We start from the raw sequence: 22,500 nt of genomic DNA, 5'->3' as shown, positions 1-22,500 counted from the left end.
AAGTCACTTTTTTTTTGTTTGTTACGTTCTTTTCCTTCTTCACGTTACGGGTTCGAGCCTGCCTGCCTACTACCACTTTTTTTTTGTTGTTTTTTGCTCAACACACACCTCCAAACACACGGCCAATAGTTATTCCCGCCTCTCACGTGATCTTGAACATTATCTTGTTCCGTACTCCACGTCTCTCTGATGATTGTCTCCTTTTTGTTTTAATGGAAGAATCGAATATCTTTGTACCTCGTTAAGTGTTAGATCCATGATTTAAAGGTTAGTTCTATGAAGATACTCCTTGATTTGAGAATTTCGATCGAAGTAAAATAAAACAAAAAGGTGTAGCAACCCTAGCTGAAGTCAGTGTCACTAATGATGATGGTTTAAAACAGATCTGATCTGAGAAGATAACTACATACCTAGGTGTTATGTACAAAATCAAAAGAAACTGGAATCTGGGGAAGATTTATTTCCATTGTTCCAGTAATCAAAGAAACTACGAAACTCATAAAAAAAAAGTTTTAAAAATTATACAGTGAATATACCCAGTGAACGAAGTGCTATAGATATCCAAATAAGTGTGCTGAAAGAGACGATTAGAATCCTAAAAGATCTCTCACTTGGAGTTTCAGAAATGATATCAAGTAGAGTGTGTCATCCCCAACAAAAAAAAAAAAAAAGAAAAGAAAATTGAAAATACAATGTGTCGAAATGTATTAGAACATAATTCTTAGAATAAATCACTATGAGAGTTAGCACTGTGGACAAAGAGTGAGGAGTACATGGATTATGTTCAGGGAATTGGTGCCATTACTAACCAGCAGAGAGTTACCACTATGGACGAAGAGCTGGCATGTGTATGCAGTGTGACAATGTGGGGAGGCGAAACCTGGCTAATAGGGTTGATGACATGCGTTGCATGGAGAGAAATGATACAATGGATTCGTGATGTGAATCTCAGAGAAAGATTAAATCTGGACATTGTATGCGAGAGTAGAACAATAGGCGCTTCTACACTATCAGAACGAAATTTCGGAAATCGTAAAACTGAATTTTACATCAGAACAATAGTATCTACGTATTCCTCGTATTTTTAAGATGATTATATCCAAAAATTACAAAAATCGATAAGGTATAAACTTATTTAGAAAAAAAAAAATAGAATTGAAAAAACAAAACAAAAAAGAAACAATCGTATTTACTTATGTTAGACACCGGAGAGTTTAAAAGGGAGGTAATTTTCAGTTTCGATTTATTTTATAAAAACAAGGTGGCTGCAATTTTTCACTTGCTAACATGATTGAAGTTGTTTTTTCAATTACATTTTCACCCCAAACAAGGCACATTGCCACTGTGGTGTAAGGGGTTACTATCAGGGGCAGTAGCTACTGGGGCACTATGTTGGGATTTGGGCAGCAAGATGTCGGTTGAACTTCTGCATGTCAGTACAGTTGGGGAAGCAGGGACCTGGAATGAAATTCCAGAGTCTAGCGATTCTGGGGAAGAAACTACTGGCGTAGAAAGATCTTCTACGTCTAGGGATCTCTACTGTGTGGGGTGGGATTTAGCTGCCTATCGGGTTTGTCGAGGGTGTCTACATCGTGGGGACACAAGTGTTTGCAGTTCGCCAGAGTATTAAGCATAATAATTCAGTAATTTCATTGAAAGCTAACATTATAATTTATTAGAATAGACAAAAAAAAAATCAGTAGAAACCATTGTTTTTTATCCGAAAACTTCATTTATCGATTACAATATCTCGTTCCATTAGATTAGAAACGCCGCACAATACCCTTACCAGGTCTCCTCATAAAACTAACGTCATAAACGCTCATGGATCAACAACTACAAGCAGAAATCTATATATCTTTAAAAGCAAGAATGTGTGTGTTAAAAAACTTCTCAACCTACATACTCAATGAATTTTTTATCTAAAGCCTTGAAATTTGATACATAGGCTATTCAAACATTAGAAAAATTTTTAATCAGCTTTCATCTGGAAAAAAGGGCTGCTAAGGAGTAAAAATTGAAAAATTGGTACTTGGGAGTTATCAGAATTTATCTGTTGGTCAACTGTTTAGCGAATGCGCATGTGCAGTTGTGAACTCTGACAGATTCCTGATTTTAAGAATAAGTACGTTTGAAAACACTTTGTAAAACGTGTCAACTGGCCTAATGGTTATCGTACTTACTTGACTCACTGTCTTTAGGTTTTGGTTTCGATTTCAGCGCGAGTATTTTTTTTTTTTTACTTACAAGAAGTGAACTGTTTATTAATAGAAAAAAAAAACAATACTTGCATGAATGTCTCAGTTTCTTTCCGTTTTTTTTTTTTTGTTGTTTTTGTTTTTTTTTTTACTTAATTTTCTTTCTTTTTTAGGGGATTTAACGTTACTTTTAATACCAGACAACGCCGGGTGCACCTACCAGTTATTCTATATAATATGTAATGTCTACTTTTCTTAATAAACCATCTATTAAATACCCACTTATTATGTGTGTGTGTGTGTGTGTGTGTGTGTGTGTGTGTGTGTGTGTGTGTGTGTGTGTGTGTGTGTGTGTGGAGATGTAGGAAGTAAGTAACAAGCAGATCAATATTATAGATTTTGTTAATATGACATAGATTTTCTAAATAGGTTAAGCACTGCTCAGGTTGAACTCTGATTTTTTTTTTTTTTTTTTTTTTTTTTTTTTTACACCGTGATTTAAAAGTCCTCAATTCTTGAAAAACAAGTTTTATACACCCAGGTGTGTTTGAAAACTGTAGCATTTGGTCCAAACACAACAAAAAACAGGGCCATAATGACGTACTTGTGTTTGGGGGATTGGGAGGAGATTTTGCATCTTCAAGGTTCCTGTACCCTACCCCCCCCCCCTCCCGGTCTCTTTCCCAGCCAAGATTTCGTCAGTATAAAAACATTTGTTTATATTATCCACGCAACTATTTACGCCTACATTAAGAAAACGTTTCTGTATATTTTAGTCTGCATCTCAAAGTCTAACTTAAAATTTAGACTAAACTAATTTTGAATAGCTGATCTGCATTTAATAGAAATATACGGAATAATCACGTTGACACACCGGTTCTTCTCCCCCCCCCCACATCGGAGGGTCACCACTTATCAAGGCCCGGAGGCCACTCGAGGATAAGGGTTAATGAGTGTACGGTAGTCAATGGGACAATATCCTAGTAATTGTTAATAGTGGAAATTTAGTAAATTGGATTACTTAAAGGGAACGGCTCATCAAGAATTTGTTTACATCGGACTTGAAGACGATCATATTGTAGTCAGATGGAAAGCAGGCAAATGGAACAAGCGTTCAACAGATGTGCAGTTCTAAGAAAGAAACTTTGTTCATGGATTCCACGTTTAGGTTTAGGCACAGATAAAGAGTGGGGAGACATTATTAATAGTGGTTTCAGCTAGATGACTGTTTTTCGTGAAAGTTTGGCGAGGGGGGGATCATAGATCGAAGCTCAGACGAGCACTTGCCATGAAAAGAACGATAAAATCCATATGAGAAAATCAGGTGCTGTAACTAGGAGAACCTTAACCCTGTAATAATTGCAAAAACATAACATTGTTATCTCCCCTGACCGGGATATACATGTGACTGGGAAAAGTTTAATATTGTCTTAAAAATTTTTTTATTATTATTAGTGTTAGGATTTTTTTTATTATTATTAGTGTTAGGATTTTTTTTATTATTATTAGTGTTAGGATTTTTTTTATTATTATTAGTGTTAGGATTTTTTTTATTATTATTAGTGTTAGGATTTTTTTTATTATTATTAGTGTTAGGATTTTTTTTATTATTATTAGTGTTAGGATTTTTTTTATTATTATTAGTGTTAGGATTTTTTTTATTATTATTAGTGTTAGGATTGTACAAGTTTCTAGGCATAGGGAAGAAGGGAATTCTTCTGCATCGTTAGCAGTTCGCGTTGTTTTGTGAATGACTTAAATATTTTTTTTTTCTTTTTTGGCTAGAAGCCTCAAATGATTGGATTTATCTATAGACCGTTCTTTTATGGGTCTTTAAATGGTTAAAATAGTTTTTAAGACGTCAAAAATGGATCAAAATCGAAAAAACTTGTTATACATTTTGTACATTCGTCTTAGTTTATTTTTAATTTTTAATCAGTTCATACGCGTGTCACGTTGGCACAGTGGTAACGTCACCAGCTTTGAATGCTACAGTTTCGGTTTTGATACCAAATACATTTTTTTTTTTTAACTTTTGAAATCACGACACTATAATAATATATACAAAATCTGGACAAATTAAAATATCATATTTAAGTGTATTTTATGCCCAGGCAAAGCTAGACGCCTCCCACCACCACCACCAGTCTATATATATAATGCAATGACTCTGTTCAATCTCAATGGATAACCCCCGGTAAGAGTAGCTGTGCAGGTAATTGTGAGGCAACTGTTACACAAGTGCCAACAACACCTCTCTGAAATCGGCATTGCTTGAGTCCAGTGGCAAAGAAAGTCCTAGACAACTGGAAACAATGCTGACATAAGCGGAGAGCATATACAACACCTTGAATTCCCAAATGGTCACTGATTTTAGTACTGACTAGGCTCAATATTGCTTAACTTTGGTGATCTCACAAGAACCGGTGTATCAGCGTGAATTATGCCACGAATACACACACACAGTGTGGTTTTTGTAGGAACAAACTTTAAAATAGTACATGTTGTATGTGGGAGTAGGACAACTCCCTAACGTCATCAACGCTCGTGGACTAACCACTGCAAACAAAAATTATACTATATATAATGTGTGGTGTGGTGTGGTGTGGTGTGGTGTGTGCGTGCGTGTCAGACCTAAATCTCAATTGGTTGATATGTATTGCGTTCTTATGTCCAATTTATCCAAGTAGATAGATTGGTTCTGAGAAGATCACACAAAATACACCTCAGCTTGTTGATAAAAACCAAACAATCAACAAATATAGACCAAACATCTACTTGTAATCATTTGAGTAATGCGAACAACAGAATCAAAATAGTTGTACCTGCTGATTCATACTCCACCTCGTGTGGATGTACTACATATATAAAAGATTGTTTGTTTAGTATATAGATATATTCTCTATTATTCTCGTGTTATGAACAGATAATCTGTTTTGTTTACACCAAGTACAGTATACTTACTCCACACAACCTGAGTAGATATGGTTAATACCAGTCAAGGATACGTCTTCAACAGTTAATCTGACAGTCTGGGTCATTTTTAGTAGGTGATGACCTTGTTTCCGTCAAAATGAGGCATGTTTCTATGCAATTCTAGGAGATCTGCTCTCCCAGGTCTTATCTTCTCCATTTGAGAAGAGTTTTTTTTTTGTTTTTTTTTGTGGGTCAGATTGCTTGCTCTCTTTTGTACACTGGCTTCTTAATCCTCACCATATGCCTTGTGCCATACCTCCTTGCAATGGGATGAAGGTAACCCTATATGTTTTACAGGTTGCAACACAAACAGCACAAAGTATATTTGACCTTTGACCTATTCACCATGAAACATCAAGTACAATATGATCGAAAGCATTGCACTAATTCTGTCATCTTTTCAATAGTTAAAATGTTTGGCCTTGAATGTCGATTTGATTGTTAGACTTATTTACCAATTGTCATACAGAATTTTTTAAATACACGTTAATCAGCTTGCCTATAGATTAAATGCGTACGCTTTATCTAATAAGTACACACACACACACACACACACACAATTAGTTGTCATTCCAAAATACAAAAGAGGGAATTAATCTACATTCACGAATTTTTTTTTTTTTTTTTTTTTTGGCAAATGCCTAAATTACAAACACACCAAAAATTTTCATATACTGTATTTGTAAGTTATTTCTTCAAATGAAACATCTTGAGGAAGTCATCCTTTTTCCATTACAGGATATTTATTTACATAATTTTCATTTTATATATCAACTTTATTTCCATTCGTAGCCAAGAGTGACCAACAAAATGATGTTTCCTTACAAAGAGAAAATCTTATATATATATATATATAATAATATAAATATACAAGAAATAAATGTTACCATAGTCAATAAAACTTACTTTTATGGTAGAAAAGTTCATTGGTTTGTATTTTTAAGTAGTTTGTAAAAAAAAAAAAAATTTTTTTTTTTTTTTTTTTTTTTAATTCACGAACCGGTTTAAAAAAAAAAAATCAAAATGGCAGCGGCTTTGAAATGGAGAGTCCCGTTTTCAATTTGAAGGAGGGGCACCTGAGCATTCTGTGTTAACAATTTAAGAAAGTTCCGTCAACGCAAGGAATATTTATAAACATATTTTTATGTTCTGTTATTTTGTGCTTGAGGAATATTCGATTATGGTTTACATAAAAATTCATTTAAGTAGTTATCGCCTCAAATTTCGTTTTAATTTCGGTTCGCTGAAATTATTTCAAGTAAAGAGCATTAAAAACTATTTCAAAACAAAAAAAAACATGCTTGTATATTTATTTTCTCTGGTAGTCGTTTGTTGGCTTTTCTGATAAACATTCTTACTAAATAATATCGACGAAATATCGAAAAACAAAGAAAAAAAAACAGTTTTGAAAAATAATAAAGCTTTACTTACTTTAGTAAAATAATCCAAAACAGCAAAATGAGATATTAAAAAAGTAAACACGTAATTACTTTAGTTTTTTAAAGCAAAATATATAAATAGGAAGAAAATGGCGCCCTTTTCAAGCAGAACAGCTTCGTTTCAGTTTTACAGTATTGAACGGTGTAGTATTGCGCCATCTGATTCAGGGTTGTACTATTGTAATGTAAAGAACACGCAGAAAGGGTTGTAATCAACTGAATTCCTTCTAGTACACTGACAAAAAAAAGCTTAAACAGATATATAAATAAAAATAAAAAGGTTATGAAAATGTTTTTAAAAAGACACATAATCACATGAGCAGGATTTTTTCCTTCTTTTGACATGATAAAAAGTAATGTTCTTATTTTTTATTATTTATCTATTTATCTATTTTCGAAAGAGTGCCACATGCAAATGGAGAAGGAAAAAAACAGAGTTATGCAAAATTTGTGTCGAGAATTGTCTAAAGTTCCGATTTTTTTTTTTTTTTTTGGCTTTCACTTTAATAAGAACGTGCACGCTTCAAAGCAATAAGATGTAAGTCAGCGAAAGTCGGGTTGGCGAAGCCAGCGAAAGGCGACGACGGTGGTAGCGGCGTCGCGGAGGTAAATATCAACAACACCAGCCGATGATCAGCGGTCAAAGTTAGAATATTGACTGAATAAAAGAATGAACCCAGCGAAGGAAGGAATCATAGAGCAGTGAAACTTTTACTATAAATCAAGGACTTCGATGAGCTTCGGAAAACAAATACTTGGAGTAATTAACACGCACGCGCGTAATGAAACATAAATAATCCGAAGGACAAAAATATGAAAATTAACCTGCGCGCGCGTAATCAAACATAAACAATTTACAGGAAAGAAATATATATATAAAAAAAAAAGGAGACGAAAGAAAGGTCACATTTCAAAGGACATTAACTGAGTTTTTCAATCAAAACTTTTATTTCTTCAACATCTCTCTCTTACCCTAGAACGTGTATCTAATTGAGCAGACGATTTCTTGTTTTATGTGAACATTGACTGTTAATATATTTTTCTCTCGGTAGAATTTGAATCATTAAATCATTTCATTTAGTTAGGCATATTTAATTTTCTTTTCTTGAATTTTATTTTTTTTTTTTTATATAAATAAGAGTTCGTTAATTTTTCGACGATATTTGTCCTCGTTATTTCTCATGTGATTTCGTTGTCCAGTATATTTCATTTTATTGTTGTCTTCGAGACGGTTATCCCATTCCCATAACAACGCATTATCAAGGAACCTGGGACACTTTATTTTTTTTATATATTTCGTTACGTCACCCATCTCTACCGTCCTCAGTAGGGCTGGGATACGTCGTAACAATAGATATCCATACATACATACATACATTATATATATATATATATATATATATATATATATATATATATATATAAAATGGTAGTAGAGTTTATATTCCTAGAAGCACATATAATGAAACAACATGTGTCTACCAAAAAGTGCTCAATGAGTAAACAGAATTTTGGTTTCCGAGGGTAATTCTTGGCCTGAAGATGTAATCTCCCCAATAACGAATGATTACAGAAACATGTATGCACATATGTAGCCATCAATGTTTGTATAAATAAATTTAATTATATATATATATATATATATATATATATATATATATATATATATATATATATATATATATTAACAGAAATAGAAAGATACTAAGTGGATGATTGAAACAAAAATATTAGGTTAAGTACTTTATAACATGCACAACCAGTGTATAATGACTACCTGCACTAATCGTGGGTTTGCTATGTTAAAAGTTTAGGCTTGGATGATTAAGTCACCTGCACTATTAACTTTGGGAAAGGTTTGAACCTATCTACACTCCACCATAGACAGAGGAATTTGTTTAAAAGGAAAACTCTGAAAGGACACCAATCCCTTAATATGAGACTAACCACTCGACTTCATTAAGGGATACTAAATGGGTTTCATTCTTAGATGATACACAGCTGCAAAAAAAAAATTTTTCACTTATCATCTAAGAGTCACCACTTATCAAGGCCCTAAGTCCACTTGAGGATAAGAGTTAATGAATGTATGGTGATAGAATAGTAATCGTTAACGGCGTAAATTGAGAAGAATTTGATTATTTATGGGACGGCTCAACAAGAACTTGTTTAAGCACACAAATGTCTCCTGTTCCGGGGTTCGAATCGTTCGACTGGTGTTAATCGTGACACCCTGCACTGAAGATTCCCGAAAAGATGAAACACTAGTGTCTGTAGGTATTTAATTATTATAGTAAAAAAATAATTATGACAGCCCCTTTAAGAAATTCGTTTCTTATCGTTGAGCACTTTCAGTTGAATCAAAGTCGATCAATTTAGCTCTTATGCATAGATCATCGTATAACGATTAGATCACTGTCTGACTGACGTAAATGAACATTTAAAATTAAGATGTTTAAAATTCAACGTTATCCTACGCGGTTAATGGTAGCCGAATGGATACGGTCTCCGCTAATCGTGTCAGAGATGTCTCGTGTTCCGGGGTTCGAATCGTTCGACTGGTGTTAATCGTGACACCCTGCACTGAAGATTCCCGAAAGGATGAAACACTAGTGTCTGTAGGTATTTAATTATTATAGTAAAAAAATAATTATGACAGCCCCTTTAAGAAATTCGTTTCTTATCGTTGAGCACTTTCAGTTGAATCAAAGTCGGTCAATTTAGCTCATGCATAGATCATCGTATAACGATTAGATCACAGTCTGACTGACGTAAATAAACATTTAAAATTAAACGTTATCCTACGCAGTTAATGGTAGCCGAATGGATACGGTCTCCGCTAATCGTATCAGAGATGTCTCGTGTTCCGGGGTTCGAATCGTTCGACTGGTGTTAATCGTGACACCCTGCACTGAAGATTCCCGAAAGGATGAAACACTAGTGTCTGTAGGTATTTAATTATTATAGTAAAAAAATAATTATATATATATATATATATATATATATATATATATATATATATATATAACAGTAGGTATGTGTGTGTGTGCGTGCGCGCACTTAACTGATAAACTCTTAAACTACTCGTAACATAATATCGAAATTAACAGGAAATAGTAATTATACACCAAGCATGTTTTATAATGAGTACAATCTTTGTTTGGATGAGTGAATAACGCGTACAAAAATATGTTGGCAAGTTGAAATTAACATTTCAACTTGCTAACATATTTCTATTGCTTTTACCCACGCACAATTTCATTCATAGCTTGATATGGTTTAATTTTTTAAGCCTTTATCTGTCTGTAGTGTTAGCTCAAATGGTAGGAAATCCGGTTGGAGCGCAAAATGTTTTGGTTTCAATTCTAACTGATGTCAATCAAATCATTTTTTTTTTTTACTTTTTAAATCAATATTATATATATATAGTGTGTGTGTGTGTGTATATATATATATATATATATATATATATATATATATATATATATATACATACACACACGCCATAACATTTGATCTTGCCCTGAAAAATAGTGTACCCCATCCCTAGGTCGGAGACCATAACGTCAGATCCGGTCACGATTGGTTCAGTGGAGGAGAGTGTATGGATATATATATATATATATATATATATATATATATATATATATATATATATATATTAGGCCATGACCTTGACCTTATAGTTTTACCTTGAAAAATGGTGCACCATCCCTAGGTGGGGGACTATCATCATGCCAGATTTGGCTATGATCGGTCCAGTAGTTTGAACTGTAGGAGAGTTGTACACAGACACATGAACGCTGCTACTTTAATTGGCTCTGTAATCATAAATACAAGGTTTACATGAATTAAAATATATTTAAGCCGGGTAAGGTCAGTGACTTTTCCTCTCTGCCTAATTTATTAATATAGAGATAAGTATATACCAATAACACATTTTTAAAAAATCGACTTAGCCGTTTCAGAGACCATAGGGAACTTTCTTTTCTCTCTCTCTCTCTCACACACACACACACACACACACACAAAGTGCCTTTTATATATAAGTAGAGATAGAAATAGAGATGATTGTATATTTATAAAATTATTTAACTTCCATAACTCAATTTTTTAAATTATGATGAAGATTTGCTAAAAAAATTTCAAGTCAGCTTAAATTACCCTTTATTCGAAACCCTAAATTCTTTATTCGAAACCCTAAATTCTTTCATATTCCTTTCAACTTTCGGAGTGTCACAAAGTAATCTATTTCTTTTTTTCATGTCTGACAAAGATTAAAATGGTCGACTTGCCTATGAAAAAAAAAAAAAAAAAAAAAAAAAAAAAAAAAAAAAAAAAACCAAATGCATTCTAGTGGATTTCATTTCGTAATCATTTTTTTTTAATAAGACTTTGAAAATTTTGCTTTATTTTATGCTATTGCATCGTTGATCAATATTATATTGATACTAAATTTAAAAATAAAAAGATCTGACTGTAATGCTGAGGCAAGAAAAACACATACATGAAATCATCAACATCCCCATCAACGGTTTACCGTCACATTTAACATACTGGCATGTGTTGGACGACTTTTAGAAATTGATTTTACAACTAAGCTATCTCTGACCAGGTCCTTATTAATTCTTTCTTACTCTGAAGTCCATCTACTATATCAAATGTTCTCTATCTACTAAACCAAGAAGTCTCATCCACTTTTTAAATGTGGCTAAACCAACAAAGTCTCCTGTTCTGCACATATCTGCCTATAATTTTATTAATATAGAGATATACCAATAAGTTCCATCAATCAACGCCGGATTGTTTTAACAAACACAACAAATAATAACATACAATAACTGATTTTATTAGATTAGTCACTGCAGTTAAATCAATTGGAAAGAAATGGAAGTTGTTACAAAAACTAATGCGATCGTGTTTGTTTTTCCATTTATCCAAAAGTGCAGTGACAATATTTTTAGTATTCGGGGTCTTGTAGGAATGGCATAAACAGAAGGTTTATTGGTTTAATCATTTAAAAGAGGATTGAAACAGTAAGTGATCCCATCAGCTGAGGAATGTCAAGCACTTATTATGATTTACCAACTCTTGAAGTTCATCAGAACCACAATTTTGAGCACCTTATGTGAATTAACAGGTGCTCAAAATTGTAACTAATTACAGTAAATGATTTTTTTTTTCTTTTTAATGCAAAATAATTGAATTGATTTTTGCAACATTATCAAACAGTGAATCTGAAATGAGATCTACTTATGTGATTTTTAATAAATAATTTAATAATTCGATGGATTACTCATTTGGACTTTTTTTTTTTTTTTGCAAAATTTAATAAACATATGAACGTGACATAATATTATAAACGAAGAAGCATAAAAAAAGAGAATACCGATTTTTTTTAAACCATCATCATCACCACCATTATCGAGCAAGGTAGGCAGGCTAAGGAAGCCTTGACTCGAGTGTATCAGAAATGATATGACAGCATGCAACCTGATTGATTGACCCTTTGAACCAAACTGCATATTGCCCACCCAAGAATTCGGAGCACTCACAAAACCCTGCATACTAAAATCAGATGAAGAAGAGTCAAGAAGATCTGAATTTGATCTGATTGTTTTCATCAACACCAAAATCAGAAGAGTATGTAATTTCTTAAAATTGCTTTTTCCCTGTTAACAGTGGTATGTTGCTGGCGCTGTGCAATTCTAGGAGGTCCACACTCCCAAGCTTTGCCTTCGCAATTTGGGAAATGGTTACTTTATTGCTAAGAGTCTGAGACGCCCTTGAGCTGCCCAGGCTGTTTTTTTAATTTTTTTTCAGGGCAAAATGCTCCTCTGGGACTCTGGCTCTTTAATTTCACTTTCCGACCCTTGTGTCTCTTCTCGCTGTGAGATAGAGATAGAGATAGACATCCAACCATATTCGTACTCTCTTTTGAAGATCCCACGCATCAATCATGCTGGGTCCCAATATTACTGCCAATTTTGCTGGCATCAAAACCAACAACATCTGATCCATCCTGAAACCTAAAAGCTGATTTAAGTGTGCTGATAGGAATGAAGTTGAGAAATGGACAGCCATATGTTGTCTCGAACGGTGTCTTAAATATAAATGATAGAAAGGAACCAGACATTTTACTTTTTTTTTTTAAAAAGCCATGGTTTATCTAAAAGAAAAAAATATAGCATTACAGAAGCTGGATAAAAACAGATGTAACATAGCAAGATAGAATTAATCGACTTTTCGAATGAAGAAAACTGAGATTGTGATATAGGAGATGTCTGATCAGGTTCCAAACCAATGCTAACAGGAGAGAATTTAAATGAACCATGTGTTTATAAACTATCAGGTTAAATAAATATGTTTCTTTTACAAATGAACCGTGGCAGATGTCACTCCAATATAAACTAATAAATTATGATTATAAATATATAAAACTAGCAGATTTACCCAGCGTTGCCCGGTATTAAACATAACGTTAAATTTCTTTTAAGAAAATAAGTAAAAGAAACGGAACGAAATTAAGACACGTGCATGTGAGTATCATGATTTTTTCCTAAATAGTTTACACCTTGTAAATAAAAAAAAATACTTAGGCTGAGATCGAAACCAAAACTTAAATAGAGTGAGTCAAGTACAATAACCATTAGACTAGCTTGAAACGATCTTTAAAAATGATTTCAAACCCACTTATTCTTAATATAAAGAAAGCAGTCATGTAAACAATTGCAGTCGTGAAACAGTTGACAAACAGATAAAAGTCCGATGACCCCCCTCCCACTACAAATTTTTCAGTTTTTACCTCTTAGCAACCTTCACCCCCGGATGAATGCTCCTTAAAAAGTTTTCCACATGTTTGGATACCTTATGTCCCAAATTCCATGTCAGTAGATCAAAAATTTGTTGAGTATATAGGTTGAGAGTTGTTTTCACACACACACACACACACACACACTCACTTTTATAGACATATAGATTTCTTCTGTAATCACCGAGAGAGAGAGAGAGAGAGAGAGAGAGAGAGAGAGAGAGAGACGGAAGGGGGGTCACTCTGGTGGACCTCACATATGCTGCCATATGTTTAAGAATCTCTCCATCTGTCTGTAAAGATTATTTCATGGTGTGATGCATGGTAGGTTAATTGCTTATTCTTATTGCAATGGGTCAGCCACTCTTGTAAGAAATACTCCAGTTTACACTGTAAACATCACACTTAAAAAGTTCTAAGCTTAGATGAGACTTAGAAATTTGTTCAGTCACAATTGTGTGTCGACTTATATATAATTATTTCATGTATCCACATATAATGTTATAAGGAGATATTATATTTTATGTATCAATATTAGTATTTACTCCAACAATGCTCAATACAATACAGCTCGGTTGTTAGTTATGAATATATATGGAAATTAAACTACACAAAATAATCCGGGTTTCATTCTCTATGGATATTTTTTTAATATATCAATAGGAAATAAAATATATAGAAATATACCCAGTTATGAATCCTCGCAAAAAAAAAAAAAAAAAAAAAAAAAAACCTGTAAATCGTCGATTACAAAAAAGCACGTTCATATTTAACTAGAAGACGGCCAATTTAGAAATGTTTGAAGTATATTCAGAACCAATAAAAGTCGATACTGAAGATAATCATCAATGCAATACTTACTGATATTTTTGCTTCTTAGAAGGAAAGAAAATCAATTTCCTCGCATTTACTTAAATTAGAAAATAATAATAATAATAATAATAATAATAATAATAATAATAATAATAAATATTGATAAAAACAAAAATGCGTACTTCATATTTTACAGCAAAAATATTTAGAAAAAAATCATCAGCCTTATTTAATTAGCAGTTAATATATTTGGATCTCAAGGGAAGTAACTCTTAGGTTGTTCGGAAATACTGGAGAGATTTTTCTAAAACGTTGATTTATGTTGCTATTTTTGCAGTGTCTGATAGAAATTTTCACAAACTTAAATTGCTTAATAATTGATGGTTGCTCCTGAATAAACTACCAATAATTTATTTTTGAATACAATTTTTTGGTACATATGCAGAATAAAGAAATGTGCTATCACAGAAATGTTCCTTACAGTTTATGCAAAAAAGTGAAAGATGCCAAACAAATGACAGCAACTAACGTCATTTAAGAAAATATCTATTTACTATCTCATTTTTTTTTTTTAAACATGGCGGTCACCACTTATCAAGGCCCGGAAGCCGCTCGCGTATAAGGGTTATTGCGTGTACAGTAATCAATAGGACAATATCGTAGTAAACGTTAATATTGGAGATTTGATGAAGTGTCTTACTTAAGGGGGCGATTCATCAGGAATTTAGACTTGAAGACATCCAAGTTGTAGTCAGGTGGGAAACAGGCAAACGGAAGAGAGTTCCACGGGCGTGCGCTTCTAAGAAAGAAGCTTTGTTCATGGAATCTATGTGTTGATTTAGGCACAGATAAGGAGTGGGGAAAATTACTGACAGTGGTTTCAGCTGGATGGGTGTTTTTCATGAAAGATTGGCGAGGGGGGACCAGAGATTGGAGCTCGGACGAGCACTTGCCATTGAAATAACGATAAAACAAAGACAGGCTTGCAACGTCTCTTCTGTCGGAGAATCACTTTATATTTATTTATTGCGGACTATTATTCTCATCTTTATTAGTTGTTGTTTCATGACGTTTCGGCCAACTATTCCTCTGGTCTTCGCCAGGTGGTATCAGTAGCGGTTACCACCTGACGAAGGCCGGAGAAATAGTTGGGCGAAACGTCGTGAAACAACAACTAATAAAGATGAGAATAATAGTCCGCAATAAATAAATGAATATTGCCTAATTTTGCTTTGTGGTCATTGGTTTATTTTTTTACAATATAATCAGGTATTCAAAGAAGAAACCACATGAAAGTTCCAATATATTGACAGGACTCGAACACGATACGCTGAGTTGGCAGGATGTGTTGGTTATCTACTTCGCCGCTACCATTCCCGGTGGGAATATATTTGGTTAGCCGTTTTAATCAATACAATAATGAAATTCTATAAACAATCTAATCGCAAATAAAACCACAAATTTTCATTCAACTACGCTTGCAATCATTCAGCTTGCAAATAATGTTAAATTACAGAAATAGAAAAATCATACGTTCAAAATTGATTTCAGCTCAGATTAAAATCTTTTTTGTTTTCTATTGAGGTTAAGAGAAAGCAGACAGCCTTATAGAAAAGACAAAGCAATACTAGATAATATGATTATTATAGGACAACAACACCAAGTATTATTAGTATATATTAAGTATACTAGCAAATAAGCCTTGAGATTGTAAATACAGATAACACGACAACGACGTAGTAGTAGAAGTAGTAGTAGTAGTAGTAGTAGTAGTAAAAAGAAAAAGAAGACGTCTTTCCTCCACACACACACACACACACGCGCACACACACACACACAACAGAAAAGGATTGTGAAGATTTTACAAAAATGGTAAGATCAATAAAAGAGAACTCCAGAACTCCACTGGAAAGGCACTAAGAGTACTATAATTCTGAGGAGGCTTATTGTCACTCAAATTCCAGAGAAAATGAGAATTCAATTGTAAGCAACTCTTACAAGAATACAAAATGAATTTCCGTGGCTATATTAAAAAAAAAAAAAAAAAAAAAGAAAACAAAGCATATTCGTAAGTGTCACCTGTTTTTGCTAGTGAGCAATCACTTTTAATTACATGTGTGAGAACCTCTCATACGAAAGAAACAATACATGAACCATAAATGTCATGTAAAATGATTATTTGAAGATGATTGGTTGTATCACTTGATCTAGTGTGATCCTGAAATAGAACACAAGTGAAGCAAATATTGTAGCGGTGCTGGATAAAACAAACATGATTTGTGGGTTCATACCTTTTCCCCATTGGTATTAGTGTGTAACTGACCACAGTAGATCAGATAGGATTTGAACTCAACGTAGCCAATAATTCCATTGTTTGCTACGATATCCATTAAGTCACTTGTTTACTTGGAAAATAATCATACATTTATTTCCAATAAACGAAAGGGAAAAAAGTCAAAAGAAATGAAGAACTGGTTATGTTGGCAAACTGAGAGATAAGTGGACACGATTAACATGTGCCCATTGCAAGGAAACACAAACTGCATGTGGGCATAAACGTTGAACTGTTTGATTTTTAAGGCGAGGATCGTGAATATGCGAAATAGGTTAGGGTTAGTAGTCAAGAATAGCAGATTTATTCATTTGCACCCTGTTTCAGTCGATGTAACGTCCAACCTTCTTCAGGTGTATCTTGTTAAACTCAGAAATCTTTCTGTTGAACTCGGTAATCTGCACAAAATTTCGAACAAAACTCTTTTATTTAATCCACGTCTGTCAACCGTGACTGGGTAGAAGCATATGTAATCTGCAATTGTATTTTAAGTGTAACCTGCATTGAGGAAGTCTATCCTCCCAGGCTTTTTCTTCTCTCTTTGAGAAGGGGTTGGTTTATTGTTAATCGCCTGAGGGTGCTTTTACCGGGAAATGCTGACGGGGTTACCCAGGAACTTTTTGCAGGTCAGAGTGCCCCTCCTCAAGGAAACTGATTTCTTGATCTCACTTTTCGACTCGGGTCTCACAGTTCTTGCAGTGGGGGAGAACTAAATGACCTGCATTGAGGATTGAACCTTTAATCTCAATTTTAACAAAGTACTTTATCCACTACGCCACGTGTCCTTGATATGCCTGAAGAAGGCCTGAGGTTACATCGGCTGAAAAGTTGTGCGAATAACACTCAAGATGAGAACAGTAATCTGAATAATCCAAATAATACAAAACATTTTCCTGTAATAAACAAAAATATAAAGTTGAGTTCAGGACTTTTACTTCCTGCAGATCGGGAAGAAAGAGTTTAGAGAAAGAAAGGAATGGGGGAGAGAAGGGGCACATGAATCCCGTAGCAAAAGATAATGATGTTATTACTAAGGAATGCATATCAGACAAGTAGGGGGCGGGGAAAGTGCAACATTCCAAGAGATGCCATGCAAAACTGATCAAAGGTTGGTCGGCTCCTCAAACATATTTGCGGGAGGGAAAAGTTCCAAAGATACAAGCTCCTATGACAGATGTCATAAATGTATGACTTCAATGAGATAGATAAATTGCAGGTAATTATGATAGAAATTTTCAGATTTTTCAGATTTTCTGGATTTTTTCAACAGAAAATACAGGAAATTGCTGCAGGATCACATGATTTGATTTTATTAAGATAGTATCATAGAAATAATGGAGGAATAAAAAAAAAAATTTTTTTTTGAAAAAGTGATTTTACATTACAAGCACTGGGTTTATTTATATACTAACAGGACTCGTGTCCCGACGTTGTCTGGGATGGAATATTAAAAAAAAATGATTTAGTTATAAAAAACTAAATTTGTAGGGTGGAAAAAAAAAATTGAGATTATTTTATTATATAGATGTACAAACATGTGTGTGTGAAAAAGAGAGACAAGCAGAGAGCGAGATAGGCACTTTCAGAGAAAGGGAGTATCTATACACTTTGAATGTATGCAAATGTGTATTTTTTTTTTAAATAAAAATAAATAATGAATATATGTACCTGAATATAAATGTGCCGCTGTTAGAAATAAGTTGAAATAATCAATACATGCAGGTCTGCATGTGCTCTAGATCCATATATTTTTGCGCATCTAAAAAAAAAACAGAATAATATATGTGCATTCTCTCCCTCAATGCATGCTAATGCATGTATTAAATACAAAACTGAATGCACAAGTTTATGCATATTCTATGAATGCGTGCAGAATATATCTTTTAAAAAATAAATATGTATATTTTTAAAATATGATTATCTACGGACATGCATTTCATTGTTATATGACTCATCAGTGTGGCTGGACCTAATGACGTTTGATATCAGGATCCCAGAATCTAGGCCTGAAGCTCTACCAGTGAGCCAATCCTCACTACTAATAAGTGTATCGGAGTCCAAATTAAACCACCAGAATATGCCGAGCATTGATCAAATTTTAAAATGTTAGAAAAAAAAAAGAAAGAAAGAAAGATGAAAGAAAGAAGAAAAAAAGAAAAAGAAAAAGGAACTGGTTCTGATGAATTTCCATTCTGGACAAAATAAAAGAATTTTTTTTCCGGCAACTGTCGCATAATCTGCAAACCTGCTAGATTCATTGTAACGGCTTTACTAAAATGATTTATTTTTAATGAATTAAATTTTTTGCACGATTAAAACAAATGTTTTCTTCCAATTTATTAATTGTCATCTGCTGCATTGATATTAGTAACATAATCCAAAAATTACGAAAAATGATAAAGTAGAAACTAATTATTAATGAAAATTGCTTTCGGAAAAAATCACAAGTTGTACTTAAAAAATAAACTGAATAGTTTTTTCTGATAGTAAGGGAGGTAACCGCAGTAATGGCGGATCATTGGCTCATGAAAGTAAATGTCTTATGTAATAATGTAATGTGTTACTCATTTCGACAAGACAATTAAGTAGATAACATTGCGTTTAGTTGAAACTAGCTGATAGACCCGACATTGCTCAGGATTGAATGAGGATTAACGAATGTTTCACATTCTCATATTTTATTGTCATCGAAATTTGTGAAATCGATTGATTGCCTGCTCTAGTTGGGGACCCACCGCAGTGCATCAGGAGGAAGCTTTACATGCCTCCCAGTAGTGACTTAGTCTACAATACATTGTAGTTTAGATTGCACTGTAGAGAACTTACTGTTGACTCAATAAAATTATTAACTGTAACTGAAGTTTACAATATAAGTCAAGTATCATGTTTCAATTATGCTCTTAACAGGAATATTCATTTGGAACGCGTCCCTGTCATATCAAAGAACACACTGTTGATTTTATATACTGGGCCTTTCTGCTTGTGCGATAATAAAACTTCTCAAATGCACTTGTGATGTTAAGCTCGTTAAAGTGTTAACTTTAGTCAAAATCGCCTGTTCCTTCTTTCATCGGATTTCTTCGATTATCGATACTTATCGGAGACATTTCGATACAAAACCTACCTAAGAACACTGCCAGGTATATAAAGTACATTTGTATGAATTTTTTTTAAAAATCGACCTAGCTATTTAGGAATCCATAGGGAATGAACTCACATGCATACACACAAAGTTTTTTTATATAATAGTTGATAGATAGATAGATAGATAGATAGATAGATAGATAGATAGATAGAATTTTTCGATTTTCATTATTATTCTGGACAAGCTCGAAAGGGTTTGATGTTATCAAAATCAAAAACTTTCGTTTACTCCATGAATAAGGTTACTGGGAAAGTATTTTGGTTCACCGAACTAATGTATAAAACGAATTGTGGCTATTTTGAAGAAAAAAATAAAAAATAAAAATAAAAAAAACTTGGATTTTTTTTTTTTTTTTTTTCCCCTCATATTTTTTTACAACATCCAGTGCATTCCTTCAAATTAAAAGCATACGTTGTCAACGGCTGCACTCAAACACCAAGATATTTCGGAACCTTTTTCAAAGAACTCGATTTCTCTATGCATTATTTTGATGAAAAATGACATAATTTAAATTAATGTAATTACATAAAGACGTGGCAGTGTTGTCAAGAAATTCCTCCGAGATAAACGTCTCTTAATTACCATTGACCTGAAGTCAAGATTACTCTTATCGTTGGCGCCGAATGAAAGCATTAAAAACAGAGGTTTGTTGTTTTCATCAGTTAATAAGAAAACATAATACATTTATCACAATCTTTGAAAGATTAAAAACGTGAAAACTAATGCAAATAGAAACAGTGTTATAAATGGGGCTAGGACAACAGCATATTCTTTTCATTGTTTCGATTCTCAGGTGTGTACACATTAATATCTTATATGCTTTTATATAGAATGGTGTGGTTCTCGGTTGATTAACTGTGTCTAACCTGTGTCGGATATATACTCGAGGGTCAAACCAATGAAAAGAATATGCTGTTGTTATAGCCCTAATCATCACTCATGCAGCGACTTCTACCTTACCATTTAATCTGTAAGTTGTTGAATCAATTACAGTCAACGATAAAATTCATATTCTCATAAATGAAGAATATTTGAATCTAGTTTTTAGAATGTAATACTGACATAATGTAAAACTTTTTATGTCACTAAGCACAAAACAAAAGTAATATGGGTGCTTATGCATATATGTTACCGTGCTATTTTTTTTTAATAGTATTTTCAAGTTAAATTCAAGTTTTACGATATCTTTTTTTATTATTAAATTGTCAGGTGAAAGTAGAGAATAATTACAAAACATCCCCCCTCCCCATGTTAAGAATGGCTTTCTAAATAATAACGTTTTCATTTGAGCACGGTAATATAAGTGCATATCCATCCATCCATCCATCCATAGCCTTTGAGCCCCTGGAAGGTCATAGGCCATCCACAACTTTGTAGATGCTTTTGTAGCGAGGAGTTCTTTTTTCGGGGTGAGGGTGCTGGCCCCATGCCCAACCTTCCTAGAAGATATATACAACGCCTAGCCTTCCCAAATGATCACCCACCTGATACTGGCCAGGCTCAACATTGCTTAACTTCGGTGATCTGGCGAAAACCGGTGCGTCAACATGATTGTGGCGTACTAATATAAGTGCATAAGTACCGTAATATGTAACTCAATTTTGATTCTTTTTTTTTTATTATATACATAGGAATCACCACTTATCAAGGCCCAGAGACCACTCGAGGATAATGGTTAAGAGTGTACAGTAGTCAATTGGACAATATAGTAATCGTTAGTAATGGAAATTCGGTAAATTTGTTAACTTAAGTGGAACAGCTCATCAAGAACTTGTTTACATTGGACTTGAAGACAATTAGATTGTAGTCAGCTGGAAAGCAGGAAAACGTAAGACAGTTCCGTCAACCCTTTTCAGGTTATTTAATGTTGAATTCAACAAGTTTGGATTCAGTCATTTATGCTTCAAGTTCTTTATATCTTCAAATATTGTTTTGTTCTACGGCATATCAACACTTTTCAAGTTATTTAATGCTGAATCCAATAATTTTGGGAAAAGTTTTTATGTTTAAAGTTCTTTAAATTGAACATAATCGGGTTTTGAAAAGGAAAAATAAAAAATAAAATAACATCAATGCTTTGTGCATTTTAGGTCAAGAAACCATTATCTTCGGACAGGCTGATCTGATAGCACCAGGCGTTGCCCGGATGTTTGGAGCTGTGTTGAAAAAAAAAGTGCTAGTAGGCAGGCAGACTCAAACCCGTACTGCGGAGGAAAAGAAAGTGGAAAAAAAAAGTGACGTCTTTGCCGTTGCATCCATCGCCAAACTGGAAGTGGCAAAGGTTTAAATTAAGGCTAGTCAATTGAAAAGAGGGGATGACTTTAAAAAATATTGGCAAAAAAAGCGACCTCTCCCTGTAGAAAAGTGCCCAGTTGAGGGTGAAGAAATTAATGCTTTTAGCCAATTTTTTTATATTTGTCGCCCAAAGGGTCGAGCTTCAAAATGATACCAATTTCGTGAAAATCCGTCGCCTCTGTCGAAAGTTTTAGCCAGATATACATACATACATTTAAACAGACAGGTGAGATTTATATAATAGATGGATAAGAAAAACAAAGGTGAAAAGGGACAAAATTATGGGTACATCATTAAAAATTAACAAATTTCACAACATTAATAATCAATAGTATAGGCTTCTCTCATAACTATGACTTGTTTGCAATTGATTTAAAAAAAAAAGTTTGAGATTTGATGAAGTGTTTTCTGGGATTTCCTTAAATTTTTCAATGGTTACACATTCTAATTACCGAAGAATTTTAGTAACCGATGGTTTATTCAAAATTCTA

At 33.5% G+C, this 22,500-nt stretch overlaps 1 protein-coding gene across 6 annotated transcripts in view; it reads right to left on the bottom strand.

Annotated features, from left to right (window-relative positions):
* The window catches only part of LOC145252785 (neuroglian-like), a 362,878-nt gene that overhangs the window by 187,130 nt on the left and 153,248 nt on the right, over window positions 1-22,500 (bottom strand). For 2 of the 6 annotated variants that reach the window (XM_080112729.1, XM_080112732.1), the window contains exon 3: window positions 18,238-18,328. The exons of the other annotated variants lie outside the window; for them this stretch is intronic. The gene's annotated coding sequence lies outside the window, so the exon portion shown is untranslated. The remainder of the gene's footprint in view (window positions 1-18,237; window positions 18,329-22,500) is intronic. 6 annotated transcript variants of the gene reach the window in all.

The sequence above is a fragment of the Euprymna scolopes genome, chromosome 29, assembly GCF_053919585.1.
Source record: "Euprymna scolopes isolate OS-2025 chromosome 29, ASM5391958v1, whole genome shotgun sequence".
NCBI lineage: Eukaryota > Metazoa > Mollusca > Cephalopoda > Sepiida > Sepiolidae > Euprymna > Euprymna scolopes.
The sequence above is the reverse complement of the archived record's forward strand: the minus strand, read 5'-3'. Positions and strand labels throughout refer to the sequence as shown.